We start from the raw sequence: 25,000 nt of genomic DNA, 5'->3' as shown, positions 1-25,000 counted from the left end.
CGAATATGACGTCATTGTTATGTATCAGGTTTGTGATAAATTATCTGTGCTAATGCCCGGCTTGATTCCCGCAAATAAAATTCAAACAGCTTGCCTAGTTTCGGAGATAATGGTATAGGCGATTTCCATTAGCGGCGATATTATGACGTCAATTTTTTTCTCGGAAGAATTTCCAAAATCGGAGATGGTTACTGCCTGCGCGTGGGCTTTCTGCATATACATGGCTAGTTTCACGAAGATCCGATGAAAACTCTGGGTTGTGAAACAAAAAATGTCAAAAAATAGGAATGACGTCATAAAAATTGATATGACGTCATAGTGATGTATCATATGTGCGGTAATTCATCTCTGCTAATGCCCTGTTCGATTCGCACAAGGAGAATTCAAAAAGCCTGCCTAGTTTCGGAGATAATCTTTTAGGCGATTTCCATTAGCGGAGATATTTTGACGTCATAACTTTTTTTTCTCGGAGGAATTTTAAAAATCGAAGATGGTTCCTGTCTGCGCAGGGTATTTTTACATATATACGCCAAGTTTCAGGAAGTTTCGATGAAAACTGGAGGCTGTGAAACAAAAAAGTCCACAAGAAGAAGAACAAGAACAACAACGTGAGTAAGACTTAGAGATCCTCTACGAGGATCTAAAAAAAATGGTTTTCAAGCCAATTTCACACAAACATGTTTCAGGTTCATTTTAAATGTTTGGTTAACTTTGGGACACAAAGGTCAAGGTCATCTGATGATTCCCAAATTTATATTGGATTTGTGGTCCTTTTGAGTTTTTCTTTTATTATTTTTAGCTCACCTGGAACGTAGTTCCGGGGAGCTTATGGAATGGCATGTCGTCCGTCCACAAAGATGTGCAACTTCTCTGAAACTACACACACGTTTTCGATGAAACTTCACCACAACCTTCATTACCCGGGATGTACGAAAGTTTGTTCACTGTATTCAAAATAAATTGGACTGGAAGAGGATGTACGGGGAGGGGGGGTTCTCCCCAAAAGAGGTATTTGCCTTTACAGAAACTACGCACACACAATTCCGATGAAACTCGACAACAACCTTCATCACCTGCGATGTACCAAAGTTTGTTCACAGCATTTAAAAATAAATAAATAAATAATCGGGATCTGAGCTGGTCTTAGGGGTTCCACGTGGGGGTTGCCCCCCAAAAGAGGTATTTGCTTTCTTCTCGGAAACTACACACACAATTCCAATGAAACTTGACCACAACCTTCATCACCCTTGATGTACTAAAGTTTGTTCACGACATTGAAAAAAAAACACATAACCGGGGTCTGAGGGGATGTGATGGCAATCCGTAAAAAGAATGTGGTGTTGTATTGTGACGTCATTCCTACCTTTACATTCCTTCCTTGTAATTTCTTCCTTCCTTGTCTGGTTGCGATTTGAGGATTCCATCTCTACATGTTTATTCATTTATAAAAAAAAATAAATTCTGACTTGTTTAACTCTATTCCTCACGATGGGGATGCCAATGACGTCATCATATTGTAAATTCTTTTGAGGGGGGTCCACATGGGGAACTCTGCAAACCCACCCCCTTCAATGATATATCTCATACAAACCCCTTCCCTAGTTCCCTTAATTTCTCTCTAATATTCCAGTCCCTTCTGTCTCCACTCAGACATTCTGCAACTCTGTTGTCCTTCTCGTTTGGAGTCATTTATTTATTTTGTACACCAACATGGCAGAATTTCTTATTACCATCTCTCCTTTCTCTGCTCCTTCCCTTCTATTCCATCCCCAAACTCCTATATCCTTCCTTCCCTCCTTTCCTTCCCTCCTTTCCAAAACTCTTCTTGGCTTCGGTCCTTCTCCCACCGTTGTACATTCTCTTCTTTTACTCAATTTACTCCTTACCTAAATGTACACTACAAAGAGACACCTCCATTCCTATCCTCTTCCCTTACATTCCTTTACTCAATATTGGCATTTCCATTTTCCTCCATCCCCATTCCTCCCTACCTTGTGTAAGTGTCATAAATAGATGCCTTATAAAGGGGCACATGATCACATGTATTTACATAAGGAGGAGGTACTGCACGATTTGCTTGAACAAAGGTACGCATACGGTATATGGAAAGGTGAATATTTACAATGCTCTTTTCAATGTATGGAATGACCCCCCCCCGCCGCCCCCCATAAACCTCAATGAAAGCATCAGCAGATCATTCTGGGCCCTTTTCCTTTCTAAATTACACAGTTTCTCACTCTGCACATGCGTAAATTCCGTTCAACAGGTTGTGGGGTATAGTATGCAGTAAGTGTGACGTCACGTTGGCATGACAATGCTCAACTGTTTCTAAACAAAAGAAATTGGACGCACACTCGTCTCGATCTAATGAGCTAAGTTGCTGTTCGAAGCATCACTAAATACGGCTGTCATGTCGATTACCTCATTTGCGATTTACCTTTGCAACGAACCAAAATCTCTGCAAAGAGGACATAATTATTTTAAATCTGATCATGTGAAAACCTTTCATATTTTCCAGAACTTGGGGGAATTTTTCCAAGCTAGCATAAAGAGAAATCTCACATATTGTGGTTAAGAGTTCATTATCATCTCGCACACTCAACAAAAGGATATGCCATGAACGTTGTCCCATCGATTCACTCTTATGTGTGCTTTGGAAAGTCATGTTGGGAAAAGAGGAGAGTTCAGCGTTCATGATACATATTAACAATAATCTCACATCAGATTCGTTGAGAGTAAATTAGATTCAGTCTTTCTTTACCATTTCATAGATACACGTTTACAGAACGGCATGTGAAGTATCATTCTTTGTCCTGATAAAAGTAATAATGCCGCCCCACATTTACAGGTCAGGTCAGGTCAATAAAGGGAGCATGCGCCAGAGCAGTACATCGCTGCGTCCACTTTCCGCCAGTACTCCAGGGGGCCTCCGTCTGGCCATCCCCTCAGCTAGGCAGGTGCCTGGCCCATTCCCATCTCCTTGAGATGCCGATCAACCTGCTGCAACCACGAGGCACGTGGTCGGCCCATTGGCCTCCTTCACTCACGAGACTCCCTCGCTGAGAGAATCTGGTGAGCAGGATCACCGTCAAGAAAACGAGCCACATGTCCATGCAACTACAACTGACGCTCATGGACTATGCAGGTAACAAATCTCATTTGAGTCTCCCAGCAACAGCTCGTTGGACACAAAGTCCGACCAGCGATAGACAAGGATTCTCCGAAGAGACCTGGTACCAAAGGAAATAAGTCTCCGTCTCAGATCCCTGGTCAGAATCCAAGTCTCACATCCATAGAGCAAGAATGGAAGCACCAAGCACCTGAAGACTCGGACTTTCGTCCTCCCGCACAGGTAAAGACAGCGACACACCACATTATCCAGTGAATCCATGATCCCCAGGCGCGACCCAGACGTCTGTTGACCTCTGGCTCACAGCCAGCAGAGACATTAATATCACTGCCAAGGTAAGTGAAGCTCTCCAGGACCTCAACATCCTCACCACAAACAGCCACAGACAGGACAGCAGCATCCAAGATGTCATTGAAAGCCTGGATCTGAGTTTTGACCCAGGAAACCCGTAATCCCAGTGGCTCCGACTCCTAATTCAGCACCTCGAGGCCCCCCAAAAGGATATTCAGAGACTCCGCAAAGATGGCTGCATCATCTGCGAAATCAAGGTCGGAGATCTTGACATTCCCAAACGATGCACCGCAGCAAGATCTCTCCGACATCCTCCACAGCATCCAGTCCATACAAGCGCTGAAAAGTGTGGGGGCCAGTACACACCCCTGAGAAACTCCAGGAACAACTGGAAATAAGTCAGAGATGGTACCACCACATCTCACAGCACTCTCAGTACCAGAGTAGAGTTCAGACATCAGATCAATCAGTTTTGGTGGCAATCCACGAAGACCAAAAATCCTCCAGAGGGCATCCCGATTCACTGAATGAAATACTTTACAGAGATCAACATAGGTTGCAAGCAGCCCCTGCCAAAACTCTTGTCTGCATTCGGTAAGGACCCGAAGAGCAAGGATGCAGTCAATCGTTGACCTCTTTGGTGGAAAGCCTGTCTGCTCTGGACGCTGGTGCTAAAGCAGATGGTGGTGAACCCTATCAAGAATTATCCGAGCAAAGACCTTACCCGGCACTGAGAGCAGCGTCACCCCTTGGTAGTTGTTGCAGTCTTGGCGATCACCCTTCAATTTTCAGAGAGGGACAACAAGGCTCCTCTTCCAGTTAGTTGGGATGATGCCTGTGTTCCAGGCAGAGCACAGAACTGCATGCAACGACACGAGTGCAGCATTTCCACCAGCCTTGAGAAATTCAGCATGGATGCCACAGATCCCTGAAGCTTTACCCCATTTCAACCGGTTCACCGCAGCCTGTGTTTCCACAACCGAAGATGGACCACAGTTGATTGGAGGGTCAGAAACAGGGATTGTAACACCCGTAACGTCCAACTTGACAGCTGGTGGATCAGCCTGGTACAACCGCTCAAAGTATCCGACCCAGTGGGCCTTCACTTCGGACGCCCAACACCCTCTGCTCTAATTGCAGTACACCGAGGGATGGGCTTGGATGAACGCAATGTGCGAATTCCCCTGTAAGCAGGACGAGAATCACCTGACCACAAGTGATGCTCTACTTCCTCACATATTCCTCGCACATAGGCATCCTTGTCCACCCTCAGTGCACGTACAGTTTTACGCCTCAGCTCCCTGAACAGCTCAGCTCTGCCATTCAGCCTGGCCCTGTGACTCTGGTCAATGGTATCCAGTGTCCCTTGAGTGACAAAATTCTTCTTCACCCCATGGTGAGTTCCAAGACATCCACCGGCAACATCAAGGACGGTGGTCTTGAAGGTAATCCATAACTCTTCAGGACCCCCCAAAGCACCCAGACCCCCCAAATCTCCACTCAGCTTGTTTGCAAACTCCTCTGCTTCCCCCTCATCATTGAGCTTGCCAACATCCAGCCTAGGCTGGGATGGTACCATTCTCCTGGATTTAAGCTGCAACTTAAGAGTTGCTACAACAAGCCTGTAGTCAGTATTGAGAAACTGAGCACTCCGGTAGACCTTGCATTTCTGGATCATCCTCCAGCGACCATCAACAAGCACATGGTCAATCTCCTTTGCTGCATCACCAGCGTTGGAATACCAAGTCCAGCGATGAGCTTGTGGGTGCTGAAACCATGACCTGGCACCCTAAGTCCATGACTTCTTGCAAAGTCAAGGAACTTAGTGCAATTCATGTTCACAGTTCCAGACCCATGCGGACCAACACACGTCTCATAACCATCCCTATCAGTTCCAGTCGATGCAATGAAATCCCCCAAGACTAGAAGTGTATCTCGGCTGGGGCACTGATCAACCACAGACTCGAGCGTGGCGTAGAATGCATCCTTCACGGTGAGATCACTCGCCTCAGTCGGAGCATAGACAGAGACCAGGGAAATGACACCTACGAAGTGACGAATCCTTAATCTCATAATACGCTCGTTGACCGGTGTTACCTCAATTATCATTGGGGCCAGCTTATTGGACACAGCTACAGCAACTCCTTGGGCATGGTAAGCATCAGAGCGACCAGACCAATAGTAGGCGTAACCACCCGCCATGATCTCGCCGCAATCCGGTCTCCGAACCTCAGAGAGTGTTGCCATACCGATGTACAAATGCTTGAGCTCAGATGATAACAGGGACAGGTGGTCATCCTCTCTTCGGGATAGGACATTCCAGACACCCACCTGAAGGGACCGCCTGAGATTAACCAAAGGAGACTGCCGTCCGGTGGACGACACCTCAGCACCACTCCGACACACTCTCCCGCAATCTGACCTGGGAATGTTACCCCCATGGTTTCCCTTCTCTCATCAAAGATTGGAGGTCCCGAAGGCTTTCCCCAATCCCAATATCTGGTGAGCTGCCCTACGAAGGGAAGCTGCACAGGAGGTACTCCCACCGAGTGGGTTTTCAGATTTTTTTATGCTTCGAGAATGTTTTGCGGAATGAAGGGTTTTACGGTGACCGGAGTGCAAATCCTGTGGCCGGAGTGCACATTTACAGGTCGGCCCTTATTGTGTAGGCTCTTTGTCTTCCAGAGATTTTGAATTATATGCACCAACAACAACTTCATGGAATTGACGATCTATCATTTCATTTGATCTTTTATCTTGTTGTAGTATCTACGGCCGTATTGAAGATGTGCCAATGTAATTCTTACTGTGCATATCTACATGTACTGTACATTGCTGAAAGGGACATATCTTAACTTATTTTCATAAAGTGCATTTTTTAAATTTTTTTTTTTAATAAAGTCTTCGGCTCGTAATGGAGCACACACACACACACACACACACACACACACACACACACACACACACACACACACACACATACACACACGTACACACACACGTACACACTGACATATTGTTGACACAAACACTTAACACAGCCACTAAGCTTGAAGGAAGTGCCATCACTTGCCCGGAATACTCTAGGTCTATCAATATTACTCTGGAATACTTTGGCTCTATACTCTACCCCACAACCTGTTGAACGTGACGTCATAACAAAGGCGCCACTTTTCTCACCGCACTCGGTGGGGAATTTCCTCAGAAGCAATTTCCTCCTTTCCATGGATGCCAACCGATGGGGATTGTCCATGCTCTATCCTTTTAAATGCTGAACGTCAAGTAAGGAAGTAGCACGTACCATTTTAAAAGTCTTTGGTATGACTCGGGCAGGGTTTGAAACACAACAAAGAGAGCAGATCGGTTGAGGAGGGTCCAGGAGGGTCGAGCATCCAAATACTTAATTAACTTTAATGGGGATCCAGCATCCAAATCCCACTTTACCTTCCATCCATCCATTGGGACCATACTCTATGCAGAGCGTTCCATCCATCCATCAGGACCATACTCTGTGCAGAGTGTTGTGCTGCCTAAACAGTCTCCTTGGCTATTGGGCACAATCCTGAACAGATCGCCACTCCAACACAGTATACCAGCAAGCTGGCACTCATTTTGCCGACCTCAGAAGGATGACAGGCAGAGTCAACCCCACCTGGTATTAATTCAACAGCCGAGTGGGATTTGAACTCAGGATCCTTGGATCCCAAGCCCACCATCCAAACCAATAAGCCAACACCAGGCATATACTTTACTTTCCTGGCAAATTAAACACTCCAGATAGGGAACTGTGCTTCTCAATGCGTAACCGATTCCAAGATATGGCCCAGCGTTACCGTAGGTTCACGCGTTGGCTACCGACGACTCCGAATGGAACAGCTTGGAAGAACTCCCATCTGCAGCACACTACATCAAACCAAAAGAAACTGACAACCGGACAGTTTGAATCCGGACAGTCAAGCAGTGTCTCGAATAGAAAATCCTAATCTATACACATAATCCCCTGAATCAGTCAACTTAGCACACATAACAGAGGCGCCACTCTCATTGCGGGAAAAAGAATATGAGCAAGAGAATAGACAGAAAGTGAGAGTGATGGGATGTGGGGTCAACCCCGCTCTTACCCGCACTGAACCAGTTGGTTTACGTATAACCGGAAGGGGTGTAATGTGGGTATGTGGAGGGGTGTGAAGGGTGAAGTGTGAGGGTGTCAGATGGAAGTGTGGGATGTATAAATGGCACATAGGCCTTGAAAGAGCCCTTGGCACTTTTGCTGATTGCTCTGTGCCTAAAGAGAACGATGGGTGAGATAGCTTGAGAAGGAAGAAAGTCTGTAAGGGTCAGGATGTATGTGGTGGTGACCACGCCGAGAAGCTCTTTCTGGATGGGCCCCTCTGCCTCGAGCTGGTTCGCGTTCACCCCAGCTCACCCTCCAGCACAGGTTTCCCACCAGGTTCCTTCAGTCTCGTGCTCACAGCTCCCAGACATGGCACACGTTCCGAACTCAAATTCAGCCTTTTATTATCCGCAATGTGTCTGCAACCACATCTGCTTGTCTTACAATCTGGCCACTTCCCCATCGGTGGTCTGTGTGATCCAGCAATGCTGAGTGGTCAGTCCGGAGCTCAGCGGCGTGGCTGGTGTTGCAACTCCGCACCATGCCGCCATGTGACTCTTTGCTCGCTGCAGTTTCGTTGCTGAATGTAGGCTTTTTCCATGCTGCCACGTAACTATTTGTTCGTTGCCAATTTGACAGCGAATGCAGGCTTTCTCTTGTTTGTGGTGTGTAGTCATTGGTTTTGTGGCGTGGAGTCATGTAAAGCCTGTTGAAAAGTGTGGTGGATGTGTTTTCGAGAGAGAGAGAGAGAGAGACAGACAGAGAGAAAGAGAGGGAGAGAGACAGAGACAGAGACAGAGACAGAGACAGAGAGAGAGAGAGAGAGAGAGAGAGAGAGAGAGAGAGAGAGAGAGAGAGAGAGAGAGAGAGAGAGAGAGACAGAGAGAGAGAGAGACAGAGAGAGAGAGAGAGAGAGAGAGAGAGAGAGAGAGAGAGAGAGAGAGAGAGAGAGAGAGAGAGAGAGAGAGAGAGAGATAAAGAACTACAATGGGGCTGACGTGACTGCAAGCACAATGCATATTTCCTTCCCATACTGAATGCTGGATTCCCAAGATAGCTACACAAAATACACTGACATAACTGCACTACTGTTTTACGTGCTTTGGTATGTCATCAAAATATTTTTTGTGGATAATTTTATCCCAAGATGACTGTCAAAAATTTTCATACTGATTGTATGTGGTGTTCTACATATGCAATTATGATGTCATAACTAAGGCACCTACGACATCATTAAAAAATCACACTCATTCCCCATGAGGAGTACTTACCAAGTGCCAAGTTTCAATTTTTTCCTCGGTGCGGTTTCAGAGATACAGGGGTCCAAAATTTTCCCTTTTTTCCAACATGGCTGCCACACCACATGACATATTGTTGCGAATCTGGAAGCCATGAGCACACAACATACAGGTCCCATAGAACAGTTATATCGGTAAGTATGTGTCGTTAGTTAAGGTCCCCGTCCCTCATTTAATGGCTGAATAAATGTACATGCGCTGTGAGTTACTTTGATAGTCAGGGTTTTCTTTCATTTTTACACCCCTCATAACTACAACGCTAGCATCACCTTCACCTCGCTCGAGCCGACGCCATGGCCTACGTGTGTGTCAGCACGTACGTGGGCGGAGCCCACGCAGAATACAGTTCCTCTGGCTGTTTGGTGGGCGGAGTTCAAGGAACCTCGTGGCGGCCCTTGACCAATCGGCGTGCTATGGGTGGGGTGACCGCCGCCCAGCCAATCAGATCCCGCGACAAGGAGAAAGGGGTCCGCGTGATGTCACCAAATCGTGACGTCGTGACGTAAGGGACCCGTCGGCTCTGGAGTTATCCGGGGTGACGACCTATAAATTCCGGGTGATCGGTGGAGCCGACTCTACTGTTCCATGTCGCGGTCGTGCTCGTCGCTGATACCCGGCCCCGCAATATTGGTGTTCAGGAGCGGGATTCGAACCCCTCTGTCTCCACGAAATTCACGGATTCGGATCACGGGTGTAGGGAGAGAACCCCCCCCCCCCGTTTTCCCCAAATTGCGAGCATTTAAAAAAAAAAATTTCCCAACACGCGACATGTCTAACGAAGACGAGCTGAGGCAGGTGGGTATAGAGGTAGATGTAGTGGTAGACGAACCCATGGTCCAGGACACCACCGCCATGCAGGTTGACCATCCTCCACAACCGGACCCAGAGGTCGTAGTGGGAGCGGTGGCGCAAGAGCGCCCCCTCCGTCAAATCTCCCCCTCGGTCCCCAGCGAAACCGTGACGGATCGCGGCGGATCGGTCCTGCTGGAGCCATCGGGCATCGAACAGTTGGTACTGATGATGCAAGCGATGGGAAACGAAATGAGAGCGAACAGGCAAGAAATGAACGACAAAATGGATGCGAACACGCAGGCACTGAGGGGCGATATGCAAACCCAGCGAGGGGAGATGCAGAGCATGGGATTAAGCCTGCAGGCGAGCTTGGACGAGGTGAAAGACAAAATGGCGGAGGAGATCGGCACTGTACGGGGAGAGATGGCCGAGTTGAGAGGGAGTGTAAAAGGTGTGTGGTCCGCGATGGAGGCAGGCAAAGAGGACGTGACAGAAAAAATAATTACGGTTGGACGGGAGGTGGAAAAACTAGGACAAGGGATGAAGGAGGTAAAAAAAGGACAAGGGCAACTAAAGAGGGAAATGGAAAGAAACGCCACGGCAATAGAAGGACGAAGACAAGGACAGCAGGAAACGAAGAGTGGATTAGAGGCCGTAAAAGAGGGGTGTCGGGCGAGACACGAAGAGATGACGGAAATAGTTGGAGAATTGGGATGAAGAGTGGAGACGGAGACGCGGGAACTGGGAGACCGTTTAGAAAAACACATGGACGAGACAAAAGAAGGGTTTAAATTGACGAAGGAGGAATTAGTAGAGACACAAGGGGAAATAGGGCAGGTAAGGGACGAACTGAATAAAGCAAAAGACGAGCAGGCACGAATGGAGGGGAAGGTAAGGGATATAAAAACGGAACTGGTGGAATGTATTGAGACCCGATGCAAGAGGCAGGATGGCGTCCTTAAGGAACAGAGGAAGAAAATACGCTCCCTCGAAGCGGATCGCGACGAGGTGAGCCTGGTCGAGCCGTGCGAGGTTGAGGGGATGTCTGAGGCGAACGGGTACACGCGGAGCTTGGGGGGTAAAGAAATCCCGGGATTGCTTGTGGTAACACGAATCCCCGATGTGAATGTCCCGGTGTGTGCGGTTAAGAGTGCGAGTGGTGCGAGTGTGCCAGAAGGTGAGTATAGCGTGAGTGAAATAGCATGCGTGAGTACGTACGTGGAAATGGACGGACCGATGCAGAAGGGAGACACGAATGGCGAGCCTGGAGGGCCGCAGAGGGCCCTTCCGGTAACCGCGCCGGTCCCGCGAGACGCCGCGTACGAGGCCCGTTCGGCAGTTCGCGAACGGCCCTCGCGCGCGTCTTCGTGGAGGGATTTCGGCACGGGAACGTCCCGCGTTTCGGAAAAGACCGTCGCGCGGACGGTTAAAATGGCGGCGAGTGTTGGGCGGATTTGGAACACGCGGGTTCCCACGTGGGCGCGTGTGCGGGGCATCACATACTGCATACCGCGTGTTCTGTTCGCAGAATGCGCGGAGCGGGTTCCCGGGACGATGCGCTCCTGCCAACCTGCACGGGAAACCGCACAGGTTCGGTGCGCGAGTGACGTCATCGGTGGGGATCTCGCGGCGCGAGCTTCGGGCAAACAGCGCACGTGGTCCCGCGTGGGGAATCCCGCGGAAGCGAGCGCTTGTTGGGGTGTGCAGGGTGACGTCATGGCTGCACGGATCGGCCATCGGAGGGGACGTTAGTATCACCCAAAGGGACGAACGGGCAAGCCGTAAACCGCCACCATGGCGCTGCAGAGGAAAAAAAAAGCCTCGCTGCCAGTACGCAGCCTAGTGTTTGGGCAAAGGAAGCGCTAGTTAGTGGGATGGGTTAGCGTTAAGGCCCAGTCACACCTTGACGTTTTAGCCAACGAATGCCGATTTTTGAAAAATTTTTCTAAAACGCTGGCACACGTTGAATACGTTATGGGTAAGTTTTGGTAACATTGAGAGCACGCTGAAAAACACTGCCATACGTCGTTGTACGCTGGCTTTAAACGTTGTACTTTTCGGTTGTCGTCAAATTTTTGCATGCTTGTAATTTCACGACGTATGACTCACATGTTCCGCTACGCTGGCCACAAGTTGTATGCATGGTCTGCGATCGTTGACAGACGTCAACACATGCTACTTGTAAGTTAATCATAAGTTGAGACACGCCGAGGTAATGTTTAGCGTACCCGAAACTTATTTCTGACCGATGATTAACATGTTGTTGGCACGTTACGCGATCGTTGCCACACGTCGACAGACGTTACTTAGTTACTCATAGGCTGAAAGACGTCGGTATAATGGATCGTCCTTGCGTCAGCGTCCACAGCCACGGCCAGGACACTTATTTGCAGCATTCTTCAAACTTTTCTTCGGCATGACGAGGATGTTCACACTTCGATGTCTAGCTTGGCTATGATTCCAATTGTCCATCGGCAGCGTCTATTTAAAATAGTCGAGTTTGAGCGTTTTAACACGTTCAGAAGAAACGCTTCAAATTTACAGACCCCAGCGTCAAAAAACAAAGGCGAGTGACAGCAATTTAAATCGTTCATTGTAAATAATGAAAATAGTTGTGTAGTACCGTTTAAAAGTCGTTGAGTGTAAAAAAAATCCAATTGTTGAGCGCAAGCGTCTACTTTCAATAGTGGGGTTTGAGCGATTTAGCACGTTCAATAGAAACGATTAAAATTTCCGAGCGCCAGCGTCATAAAACAAAGGCAAGTGACAGCAATTTAAATCGTTCATTGTAAACAATGAAAATAGCTGAGTGGTACCGTTTAAAAGTCGTTGAGTGTAAAAAAAAAATCCAATTGTTGAGCGCAAGCGTCTACTTTCAATAGTGGAGATGCAGCCATTTAAATCGTTGAGTGGCAGCCTATGAATAGCAAACCCCACGTCACCGGTAAAGATAAACTGCCACACAATATGGATAAGTTAGGCTATCGTTGGGCATAGTTTGTGAACGCCGGCTACACGATAATTATTCGTTGGTATACCGTATCTATAAGTTATCGAAGCGCTCTATGCACATTATTAGTTCATTGTGCATTTGTCCAACCCGTTATGAATAGACTTAAATCGTAAAAACAAGCCATAGCTCATTGTTGAAAAAGCCCCATAAAAAATTAGCCGCGAAGAACCTCGAACAATGGTGCAAAGATGTCTCCTACCCGTGGACACGCGGACGCAAGGAGAATCCATCATAACCCACACCCTCCCCCTCACACTCACCTACTACTGCCAACATGAACAAACTACTACTAATACTAATACTGATACTGATAATGATACTGTTACTGCTGACATGGACATCGACTCAAAAAGGACTCAAACACTGTTGGGTTCCCCTTTTATGAACACCATTTTTATATACCAATTCCCAAAATCGCTGGGAACACGTCTTTATATGGCAGTTGTAAGTTAGAAACACATTCATTTATTTTTTTTGTCGACCGGAAGACGTCATTGGAATACGTCTACATACGTCAATGTGTGTTGGGACTACTCAATGTGTGTTGGGACTACGTAAAGAATTGGTTCAAAGCACATCAAACATAAGTTAGAAATAAGTTTCGCGTAAAAAAGACATTACCGCGACGTGTTTCGACTTATGAGTAGCTTATAAGTAGCCTTTGTGGACGTGTGTAAGCGTCCGCATATCGTGTGTACAACTTATCCCCATCGCATGCGGAACGTGTGTCATATGCCAAGTACGTCGTAAAATTTGGAACATGTTTAAAATTTCTTGACGTACTCTACTTACTACGACGTATGATAGCGTACTTTAGCGTTCTACTCACGTATACCAAACTTACTCATACCGTATTTGACGTGCCCCAACGTTTTAGACACATTTTTCTTAGGTCGGCATACACTGGCAAGATCGCCAAGGTGTGACTGCGATGTTGACACTTCCATTTCTACGGCAGTTATGATTCAAATCGTTGTGCGTCAGCCTTTTAATAGGCTACGTCACGACATCGTCGGCGATGCGTGCAACGCGCTATGCCTAAGTTAGACTATCGTTGGGCATAGGTTGTGAAGGCCGACAACAGGTTCAGCATTCGTTGGTATAAGTTATCTATAACACAACGAAACGTTCTGTGTCCATTACTAATGCGTTATACATACGACCAAGTCGCTATGAATACATCCGAATCTTTAAAAAAAAACATCAAAAGTTCAACGTAAGCCAGCGTTTTACATAAATTTTAATACGTTGCCATCGCTGGCTAAAACGTCAAGGTGTGACTGGGCCTTTAGTTAGACCGGCTTCATGGGGACATGGGTTGTTCCTCATGGAGCCTATGGAATGGGTTAGTTAGAGGGATTTTAGGATAGATTTCGAAAATGGTTTTTCTGGGAGACATGGACGGACATAGAATGTGCAGTGGGGACGTAGCTTAGCTACGTAGATTAAATGGAATGTGCATTAGTTTAAGGGATGATGAGGGAGCACGAGTTCGTTAGGAGAATTTAGTTTGGAGAATGCCAGTGTGGAGTGTTGGAGTGAATGAAAAAAAATTAAAAATGAAACAAACATAACGAATGAGTCTGGGTCAGCGGGCCCAAGAGTGTGAATGGAGCGAATGTGGTATGCATGGTGCGAATGACTGAGTGGGGGGAGGAGTGAAACCCACCCAAGTGATCCCGGGGTCAGTGTAATGTTAGTTAGTGGGTTAGTTAAATTTACTAAAAGGAGGTCGGTTTGTTGTTGGTGTCGAGAGAAGGCACGAAACCCATTTGGAGGGGTGCAGGAGTAGAATTAACTGGCTGGGAGTGTGGCTTGTGAAGGTGAGTACCGAGTAGTGGGCACCCCGGGCACCGAAGTAGTCGGCCAGAGGAGGCCAAGGGTCCAAGGGACCGGGATAGTGTACTGGGCACGGGCGACCCGCGGATCGGGACCCGGAGACCAAAGATGCCACGTGGGCATGGAAGGGGGGCAATGCCAGGAAGGGCAACCCCCCTTGTTCATAAGGAGCAGGTAGGCTCAGAGACAGCCTTCCGGCCTGGGGGTGCCATAGTTGGAGATTCAGCAGAGGGGGAAGTCCCTGCCAAGTGAGCCACGCTGCCCAGCCATGAAATTGTGCAAGGGCACGGAAGAAAAATTGAAGGGCGAGGCCCAAATTTATAATGGACACCAACACAGGCGACAGGAATCATGATTGTTAGAACCTATAGTTTAAGTGACAGGTGTTTTGGAAAGCCCCGGGGTAGTTTAAAGTTAATGAAAAGTAGAATAGTTAGGAAATGTCCCCCTTCGCACCATCCATCCCTTCGCTCTCTGTCGGTCTCTGGACCCACCTTGGAAGATTGCTGAATTATGTGGGAGGCCATTCTGAGGCTTTGTTGGGCCTCGAGACAGGACGTTAGACTCTCCCTTATTCCCCTCCAGAAAGGATTTTAGGGGTTGGGAGTAGGCTAGGTTGACAGGATAGGTTAGCCGGACAAAGACGAGAAAGTGGGTTGGAGAGACGGAATTATAAAAGAAAAAAATAAATAAAAGAAAAAGGGGCTAAATTTGTTTTGTGTTGCAAATTAAGGGAGTGGGTATGGACAGCGACAGGCAAAAGCGATAGGTTGGGGGGAGACAGTAGAGTCGGTCCGAGCCCGTGTTCAGAGCGGCCGGCACCACCGCTCTCCCTCGAGACCCACACGGAATGAGACCAGAGGCCGGCCAGCTTCACCTGCCGGCCTGTTGTGCTGGATCGCTGTTCCGCATCTGCCTTGCCATGCCTCGTTTGCCTGCTTCTGCCATAACCCCATGCTTGCTACCCTTGATTGCGTTGCCCCTGTGTCACCGTTCATCCATGTGCGCCAGGATCATCCAGTGTTTGCAAGGACTGCCCTGCAGGCGGCCGCACACGGGGACTGCATTGGTGCAGCCCGTGCATCATTTTTGTGTTTTGCATCGATTCATCTCCATTCATTTCCTTGAGCCAGAGACTGCATTGGGAAGCTGGCTACCTCTTCAAATGGCCTGTGGGACGGCACCTGGCATGCCGTGTTAGGGTGAGTTGCCTCCAGCAGCTGGGGGTATAAAAGGAATGAAAAGAAGAAGGTTCACTGAAAGGAATATTCAAGGGGGACCTTTTGAGCAGGCCCTGAGGACGACTGACCTTCAGCTGCTGAGCACTCACCCACACACAAACTGTTAACTTTGCCATGCCTCTTTCCCACAGATGACAGGTCCTGGGCCATGGTTAGTGTAAATATTAGTTTAGGTAAAAATTGGAAATAAGTTTGCAACCCACCTGTAGTTTGTCGTCGCGCCAACAATGTTATTTAAGTTGTCCAAGTGAGTCTGTTCGTTAGTTACGCAGCGCATTAGGCTATTTATTTTGGGACATGTATAAAAAAAGTCGCACTCAGGGATCCGAAGGTAAAATGTACTTGGGGAAAACTTACACATTCTGGTCATACGAAAATTTGTCGACTCGGGACGAGTCTGTAAAAAGGGGAGGGGGTAGTGTGCAAATCTAGAAGCCATGAGCACACAACATACAGGTCCTACAGAACAGTTATATCGGTAAGTATGTGTCTTTAGTTAGGGTCCCCGTCCCTCATTTAATGGGTGAATAAATGTACTTGCGCTGTGAGTTACTTTGACAGTCAGGGTTTTCTTTCATTTTTACACCCCTCATAACTACGACAACGCCAGCATCACCTTCACCTCACTCTGGCTGATGCCTTGGCCTACGTACGTGTCAGCGTAGAACACAGTTCCTCTGGCTGTTTTGTGGGCGGAGCCCACACAGAATAATGTCCTCCGCCTGTTTGGTGGGCGGAGTTCAAGGAGGAGCTTCGCGGCGGCCCTCAACCAATCGGCGTGCTACGGGTGGGGTGACCACCGCCCTGCCAATCAGAACCAGCGACAGGGAGAAAGGGGTCCACGTGACGTCACCACGCCCCCGGGCCAATCAAAGGACTTGCCGCTCGTTTTGGCCAATGACAGGGCGACGAGCAGTTCTGTGCGCCAAAACCATCCAGTAAGGGAGAGCGGGCAGGGCCGAGGCGTTCCTCCTCCCCCCCACCCCCCCGGAGACAGGGTGAATAATGGTGCGGCGCGATTCGGACCGACACCGACAGAGGAGAGCTTGAGAGACACCATCCCCCACCAGAGCCACAAGGGTTGCGCGCAGTGTCCCTGCCGACAACACCAAGAGGAGAGATTTGGAGATCCTGTCGCCGACAAGAACCAGAAGGGGTGCACGCCGTCTCTCTGAAGATACCGAGGAGAGGTTTGGTGGTCGGCACGAGCGCTGAGCGGAGCTCGGGAGGCCGCTCGTGGCTCGCTGGTGTCTAAGTTCGAATCAGCTCGAAGACCACACGAGGTGGACAGGTCCAAGGCAGGCTCTGGTCTTCAGCTCGCCTTTCCATCCGAGCTGGAGGCCTCAATAAAGGGCTGTGGCCACCGTTTCTTTTGGGTGTGTGTGTGTGTGTGTGTGTGTTTGTGGTGCCAGTCAAGTAAGAAATAAATTGTATAAGTGCCTTTCTGTACATATGTGCCTCTTATTATTTGGATAACTCTGCTTCTTGCGTGCCCCCCCCCCACCCCATTATAAATAAACGCATGTGTTAAATGTATCAGTTCGTTTTGTGTTTCCTTTATTGGTTTAACACTGTGCGTGTTGGAGAATTAGCCAGGCTGTTGCCGCTGTAAAGGAACATTTGGACCGACAGAAGCTTGGTGACCGTCCACTCGGGTCGCACACGGTTTGAGTACACTAGCAGCTCGTTCCGTACGAGCGCCGTCGAGGGTGAATTTCCCCGGTAGTTGGACAACGTGGGTATTTAGGTAAATTGAAATTGGCAATCGACCCGACACCACGTGGTCGACCTATTGGCGAACTTCGGTCCGATAAGGGACCCGTCGGCTCCGGAGTTATCCGGGGTGATGACCTATAAATTCCGGGTGATCGGTGGAGCCAACTCTACTGCTCCATCTAGCAGTTGGGCTCATCGTCGATACCCGGCCCCACAACAATATGACATCATAATTATCAATAAAGCATTCCACATGAATAGTTTTACCAATGGTGAAAATTTTGTCTCAATCCGACAAGCAGTAGCGGAGAAAAACACAAAAGTTCTGTGCGGACATACAAACAGACCCAAATGCAATACCCTCTCCTTCTGCAAGGGTAATAATGTATGCCTATGCGTATGCGTAAATCAGACACACCTCCTGACTGTCATGTTGAGCATCGCCACGGATTATGTTTCACTGTAAAATCGCATAATCCACACAGAATAACCAACTGTCTGCCTCCCAGACGATTGTTCCTGCTAATGCAAACCATTCAACCAGAAGGCATGTGATGTCATCGGCAGGAAAATCATAACATGTGGCGTGTGATGAGCAATCCACTGATCCCCATTGGACACAGTCCACACCAAAGCGTCACCTCCAACACAGAGGCCTCAGCCCAGTCACTCCATCAAACAAACAAAGATTATATGGTCATCATCAGTTAAACAGCAAACGGAACCATCAATCTGGATTTCAGACTTATTTGCTCCTCATCAGGATGAGATACCAATAAATATATCACCAATGATGACCACATTCGTCGTTTATACATCAGACGCACCTCCTGACACTCCACATGTTTCGATTTACCCACCAATCACATCACGTGCCTTCTGGTTGAATGGTTTGCATTAGCGGGAACAATCATCTGGGTGGCAGACGGACGGTTGTTCTTTGCGGATTATATGGTTTTACCGTGTGAGACATAATCTGTGGCGATGCTCACCATAACAGTATAAACGACGAATGTGGTCATCATTGGTTAGATATTTATTTGTATGCTATCATGATAAGGGTAAATTAGCCTGAGATCCAGATTGATGGTTCTGTTTGATACTCAACTGATGTTGATAATATAGTCTTTGTCTGTTTGACAGTCGCTGGGTTGAGGCCTCTGTATTGGAGATGATGTTTTGGTGTGAACTGTATCCAATGGGGTTTGTTGGAGTGCTCATCACACTTCATATGTTTATATATTTGTTTCACTCTAATTGTGTACTTGTTCCTTTTTTATCACTGTATTTCATGACGCCAGTTTTTCCATTGCAAACACCAGACATATTTGACCTTTAATCAGTATAAGCATCTTCGCTCTTTTTGCAATGTTGCATGAATAACAACAAACAGCAAAAGAGCCACGATCACTGATGAGGTTGCTTCTGTGTGCCATTATTTTGTTCACTCTCTGCAATGGCCTTGTCAGAAGTTTCATTGGAGAAGGTGTCCTTGGACACAGGGTCATGACTGTAGCTGGACCGAGACCAGTATGCCACGACAAAGAAGCGTGACCATCCAGGCATCGGTTCGAAGTGTGTGTGTGTGTGTGTGTGTGTGTGTGTGTGTGTGTGTGTGTGTGTGTGTGTGTGTGTGTGTGTGTGTGTGTGTGTGTGTGTGTGCCTTTAAAAACAGCGAAGATAATCAAGCTTTAGTACAACCCAGCTACTCCCTGAATACGTCTTTATGCAAGCGAGTGTCATGTCAACATTCACGTGATGTGCAGTACGCTGATCCGGGTCTGAATGGCAACACAACAAAGCAAAGGCAACACAAAGCTTACTCCTTTTACACAGCCACCTGTCTTCAACGACCACATCGTTTCCGAAGAAATCATCTCAATTCGATTCCCGGTGTTGCCATGCACACACGTCACATGGCTGAAGGAGTAAAAGAGCCAGGAGGTACCGTATGCACGTAAAACTAAGAGTTTGGTGATTTGGGAAGCCAATACACCTTCCTGTTCGGTTTATTCACTTTCACATCAATAATAAATGCCTCTTCATCAAGATAAGCACAACGAAAGACGTCGGATACAGGCAAACTGGCTTTTGTAATCACATGTGACCCTCAAAAAATGTGACCCTGGGTCTCTCCTGAAACAGCTTGGTTCATGCGAACAGACATTCAAGAACAAGCAAAGTGTGTACTGAAACAGAGCGATGTGCTGCATCGTGATTCGTGCGTCTCACCCATTCCGTCGCACGTCTGAGATCGTCCGCGCGTGACAGGGGGACTACGTCCCATCACACTTAATCTCTCGCGCGATTGCAACTCAACCGACACTTAATTGTCATGTTAATAGGGATCGATGAAAATCCAGGCTGAAATCCACGAAATATTATCACATAAGGGTCTTAAAAAATTAAATTATATATATATATATATATATTTCAACCAATCGATTTATCCCAGACAAGTAGCAAAAATACACCATCACCCATTGTAAATAAAAACCTATTGTGACGTCACTGCCCGTCACCAGCGAGGTCACGCGCTGACGCCTAATGATTAAAACATCTCCTAACGAAGATGTCATCATGTAACTTATGACGGTTGGAGGAAGAGAGACACGAAATGGAGGACCCTCAGAAGTTCCATTGGGTTGCAGCCCAACGGGCGGCCGGGGAGTGGCCTGGGGGGTAGCTGTCGGGGCACAGCAGCCCTGCGGGACGCTGTTTACCTTCGCCTGCACGTAGTCCGTTCAGAGTTTTTTGTTTTCATTCTGTTAGGCTTGCAATTTGCAGGTTCAAAGTTCACGTGACCCAATTCTTACCTCCTGGTGTGTGTGTGTGTGTGTGTGTGTGTGTGTGTGTGTGTGTGTGTGTGTGTGTGTGTGTGTGTGTGTGTGTGTGTGTGTGTGTTTTAATGTGTTAGTGTGTTTTGATTTGAGATTTTTTTTCATCCCAAACCATCATTATACATTGTCGTTTTGTTTATTGCTCTGTGATGTTGACCCATGGAGACCTTCCCACGACTGACCACAGGGCACAGTTGATGCCAGCATGGCAAGAAGGTCATTGGCATTACCCGTGGGTTATCGGCATTCCATCAACTTGGCGAATCGAAGTGATCATTTAACTTTCTGTGCTGTACTGACTCGAATGTACTGTTCGCTCTTTGATACCAGCTCTTGTTGTTTGGTATCTGTGGCACCCAAGATGGACCGAGGTTATATTTTCACCTCTGTTTGTGAGTAGGATATCTCAAAAAGTTATGCACAGATTCGGACGAAACTTAGTGGACAGGTTGGGTGCATGACGAGGATGAATTGATGAGGTTTTGGTTCAGGTCCGAATCCCGATCCGGCCTATCAGTGGGATACAAAACGTAAACTGTTCAGCCTGGCGGAGGTGTGCGCTCTGCCGAGTGTCGTTCTAGTTTCCTTCTGTGGATCTTGGGACACCTTTGGTGCTTTTATTATTTATTTTCGATGCACAGTTATTAGGAGAAAGTTTTTTTTGTACTTCTTGACAGCAGGTGAACCTTGCTGTGTCGTTCGTTTCGGTGGTTGAATGGGTTGAACTTTGTTGCGTTGACTTCAACGGAGTGGGTTCCATTCCAACGGACGCTTGGCCTACCTACCACCTGCGATGGAGTGTTGACTTCGAAACAAGATTGGTTCTTTGTCACAGAAAAATAGGCACCCTGCCGACGGTGCCATGAGTGTTGGGGTCCACATCACCACACAACCCTGACAATCATGTGTTGCCGTGGGTTCAAATCCCTCTTCTTCGAAACGACTCTTGTGGAGCAGTTACACGCAAGAGTTCTTGGTGGGTGACCTCAAGTAAGTTAGGTGAGGAATTATTGTGGATGTTCCTTGAATTTTTGGGACAAAATTAAAATTGAGAACATTTTGTCCCTTTGGCTGTGGGAACAGACCCTTCAATGAAAACCATTTGATTTACAGCCTGCTTGGCCTCCATAAACTTCTAACTCCGACTTTCACGTTCTGCTGATAACTCTCGGCTGAACAGCCAGGGGATGATAACAACAACAGCAACAGCAACAATCTTCTTTTCCCCCTGATTCTGATTCTGCAGGAAGCTTTTCTTGTTTGAAAAATTATGGGGAATTCACTGAACGCACATATTCTGCTGATAGCTTGTTATTCTTCTTTTAGTTCATGGGTTTGATTCCGCTTTTATATAAACTTCTGCTTTTCCTACTTCTCTCTAATCCCTTATTATTGATTATTTTAGGGTTGGGGTGTAAATGTGTGTGCGTGTTGTTGTGTGTGTTAGGGTTAGGGGGTTTATGTGTGTGTGTGTTAGGGTGTATATGTGTTAGGGTTAGGGGGTTTATGTATGTGTTAGGGTTAGGGTGTATGGGTTAGGGTGTATATGTGTTAGGGTTAGGGGGTTTATGTATGTGTTAGGGTTAGCGTTAGGGTGTATGTGTGTTAGGGTTAGGGTGTATGTGTGTTAGGGTTAGTGTTAGCTGGCCCGTTCAATTGGCCCGGCCAGCGTGCAGGGTCTTGAAACATTTGGACCCACCAGGAAGGTGCGAATTATTGGGGACGTTCAAGAAGTAGTCGTAGATTTAATTATTATTATTATTATTATTATTATTATTATGATTCCCATCTCTTGTCACACATATCAGGACCCAGTTGTAGTTGTAATACAGTGCACTCATGCGGTTAACAAGACAAACAGTATTGATTTTGAGTGTACCCATGTTTGGTTCCATGTCGTTTTGTTTTACCTGTGACGGCGTTACTTTGAGTAAGTCACAGGTTGGAGGGAATGTAAATGTAACATTTCATCCGCACCTGTTCATGCGATATGGCACGTGAGGTTTGGACACACCTGGGTGTGCCTCTGTACGGGATGCAATCCAGCATGGCGACGGGCTGGAAAACCACAGGTTTCACAAACCACAACTCTTCCGCACACTGTAGAGGTATGCCTTGTCCCGCAGAGTTTACTCGGGAATCAAAGCTCGCTCCAACTTTCCCAACTGCTTGCACTCCACAAACAAGTCGTTGCACTTCGCACAACGAGGTGAATGTAAGGAACCCACTGCGCTCAATACACCCATATGGGCATTCCCACGAAATTGCACCACGTGGTGAGAAGTTAGCTCCCATCTAAGCTTTGGGAATCCTCGACAGCGTCAGGCAACACAAGGGGATTCCAATGGGATCCGAAATTTTTCTTTTTCCTCCAACAATAAGCATGCTCAGTGTGCTCCGCAATGCAGCCCCTCCCTCTTGGCCGCAGCACGAGAGATGTTTATCGAAGTTACTGGAAACTACAACAGGCATCGTGCCAGGAATCAAAGTCGAAACTTGACAGCACACAGCACGTGACTGTTCCTCCTGCCCTGTACGTGTCCAAGAAAGGCTGAAGCGGAATATTGTATAGTTTGCAGACACTGTTGTTGACAAAAATAGGGCTCAGGAGGGTATGCGCACTCTCGTCTCCAAGATATCTAGCCTGGGTTCGAATCCTGACAGCGTTAAACTGTGTTTCATGGGCAGGGTGATTCATCAGTGTGTGTGTGTGTATGTGTGTGTGTGTGTGTGTGTGTGTGTGTGTGTGTGTGTGTGTGTGTGTGTGTGTGTGTGTGTGTGTGTGTGCCGTCCCTCTGATGGACGTTAACATGGACGTCACATCTGCCGGAATTCGCTGGTGGACGTTAACGTTCCCACGGTGTCCTTCGTGGAGAGTAGGCGAGCTATCGCCAGCACCGTGAACAAACTACAAATTGCTGCTCGAACTACTTGCTCGAGCATCAGGCCTGGTCAGCCGGTTCGTGAAAGACTCGGGCCAAAAACCTCCCCCAGCTCCCGACCAATCCCCGCAAGACCGTGGGAATAATTTTAGCCCTTAAAGAGGAAGAAGAAGTAGTTGCTGCCAAAGAATCAATGACAGATCTTCACGGTGACCTCCAAACCGGTTCACAGTCCAATCTGTCGTCAGTGTTTTGTCGTCGTGTTGGCCATGATCGGTTAAATAACAATATTCTCCTTGGATTCTGGCACTAAACCAACTCAACATATGTATATGTATATATATATATATATATATATATATATATATATATATATATATATATATATATAATTTTTTTTAAACAATTAAATATTTGTTTATGTACCATGAAGTTAATATTCACACGAGTGCTCATCTTATTTGCTTCGGTATAATAAGGAGTTCCATCGTCTGAAGATAACTCGTCTCCGCAGGAGGGAGATCACTCAGAAGAGACTTAAAAGCCGGCTATCCTGTCTCAGCGGTTTTTGTGCATTGGAAAATCCCAAGATATTGCACACATGACACAAGTGAGACAAAGTGAGCATTTGTTTGTCGGCACACACAAGTGAAGACCGTATTCCAAAATGACACCTGAATCATTCATAAGACTGTATATCTGACGGTCATATTCCCACCTTCTTGTCGGTTCGGCCAAGCAAAGTATTTAGTCCGTGTCTTTCATGAATCGGCTGGATAAAGTCTTTTATAAAGATGGATAATGGATAAAGGCTGGATAAAGATAAAGATAAAAAACCAACTCTTGCCAAAAGGTGACCACGTGTGACTTCTTTAAGGTCACACTGAGGTGAACAGAGCTGCTATCAACCAGGAGCGACTCCTTGAGGAATATCTGCCTACGAGAGATTCCGATGAGAATCGTTCTACAGAGTAACCATTGAAAAATATGCTTTTGCCTCATAACGTCACCAAATGACGTCATAATGTCTCAAGCTTGAAATATCTAGAAAGCACTCATTGAGGTGTTCAATTTGAGGTACTACACTATATGGTTCCTAAAACTTGAAAATTTGACCTTGGGGTCAAATATGTTTGACCTGAGGCGCTAACCATGAAGGTCAAGGCCAATCGCCACCAAAAATTAATCAGCTGAGCGCCAGACCATGAACTATATTCCCATGAAGCTTGAAGACGATCCGATCAAAATTACTCAAAAAATAAGGGTTTCGTCGACTCCCCTGATTTGCGCCAAAGCGACCTTGACCTTTGACCTTGACCTTCAAAATTTTGTGCACTGAAAGGGACCTCTATAGGCCTCTGATATGCGAAGTTACAAAAATTTCCGATGATAACTGTGCTCTGCAGAATTTTTTATATGGATTACAAACAAGCAAACAAACAAAAAAAAAACATACAAGCTGACTAACATATCTTGCAAAAACTTCGTTTTGGCAAGATAATAAAGATAAAGTCTTTCATGAATAAAGCCTGTCGTTCGACTGAGCAGAAATTTGTCGCGAAGGACACCGTGACATCTTTAACGTCCACCAATCAATACCAGCCGAGTGAACAACCATTTTTAACGTCCATCCGAGGGACGGCGCACACATAGATGAATCCCCCTGCCTGTAAGACACCAGGACAGTAGTTTGTAGCTGGGCCGAGATTCGAACCCAGGCTCTACAGCTTAGAAGCGAGTGGGAGGCTCCAGGGAAGTCTCACATATGTAGATCCGTAAGGCGTCACAATGACTAATATTGCGTCACAATTGCCATTCAGAGTGGATTTGTGGTGTAAACAGCC

At 47.0% G+C, this 25,000-nt stretch overlaps 1 long non-coding RNA gene across 6 annotated transcripts in view; it reads right to left on the bottom strand.

Annotated features, from left to right (window-relative positions):
- Nucleotides 1-25,000, bottom strand: part of LOC147010599 (uncharacterized) — a 114,730-nt gene that overhangs the window by 52,509 nt on the left and 37,221 nt on the right. The window contains exon 6 of one of the 6 annotated variants that reach the window (XR_015052602.1): nt 8,807-8,917. The exons of the other annotated variants lie outside the window; for them this stretch is intronic. This is a non-coding gene — a long non-coding RNA (uncharacterized LOC147010599). The remainder of the gene's footprint in view (nt 1-8,806; nt 8,918-25,000) is intronic. 6 annotated transcript variants of the gene reach the window in all.

This window comes from Eptatretus burgeri, chromosome 16 (genome assembly GCF_056783735.1).
Source record: "Eptatretus burgeri isolate ZD-2024b chromosome 16, Ebu_testis_v1, whole genome shotgun sequence".
Classification (NCBI taxonomy): Eukaryota; Metazoa; Chordata; class Myxini; order Myxiniformes; family Myxinidae; genus Eptatretus; species Eptatretus burgeri.
Note: the sequence above shows the minus strand (reverse complement) of the source record. Positions and strands in the feature narration are given on the sequence as shown.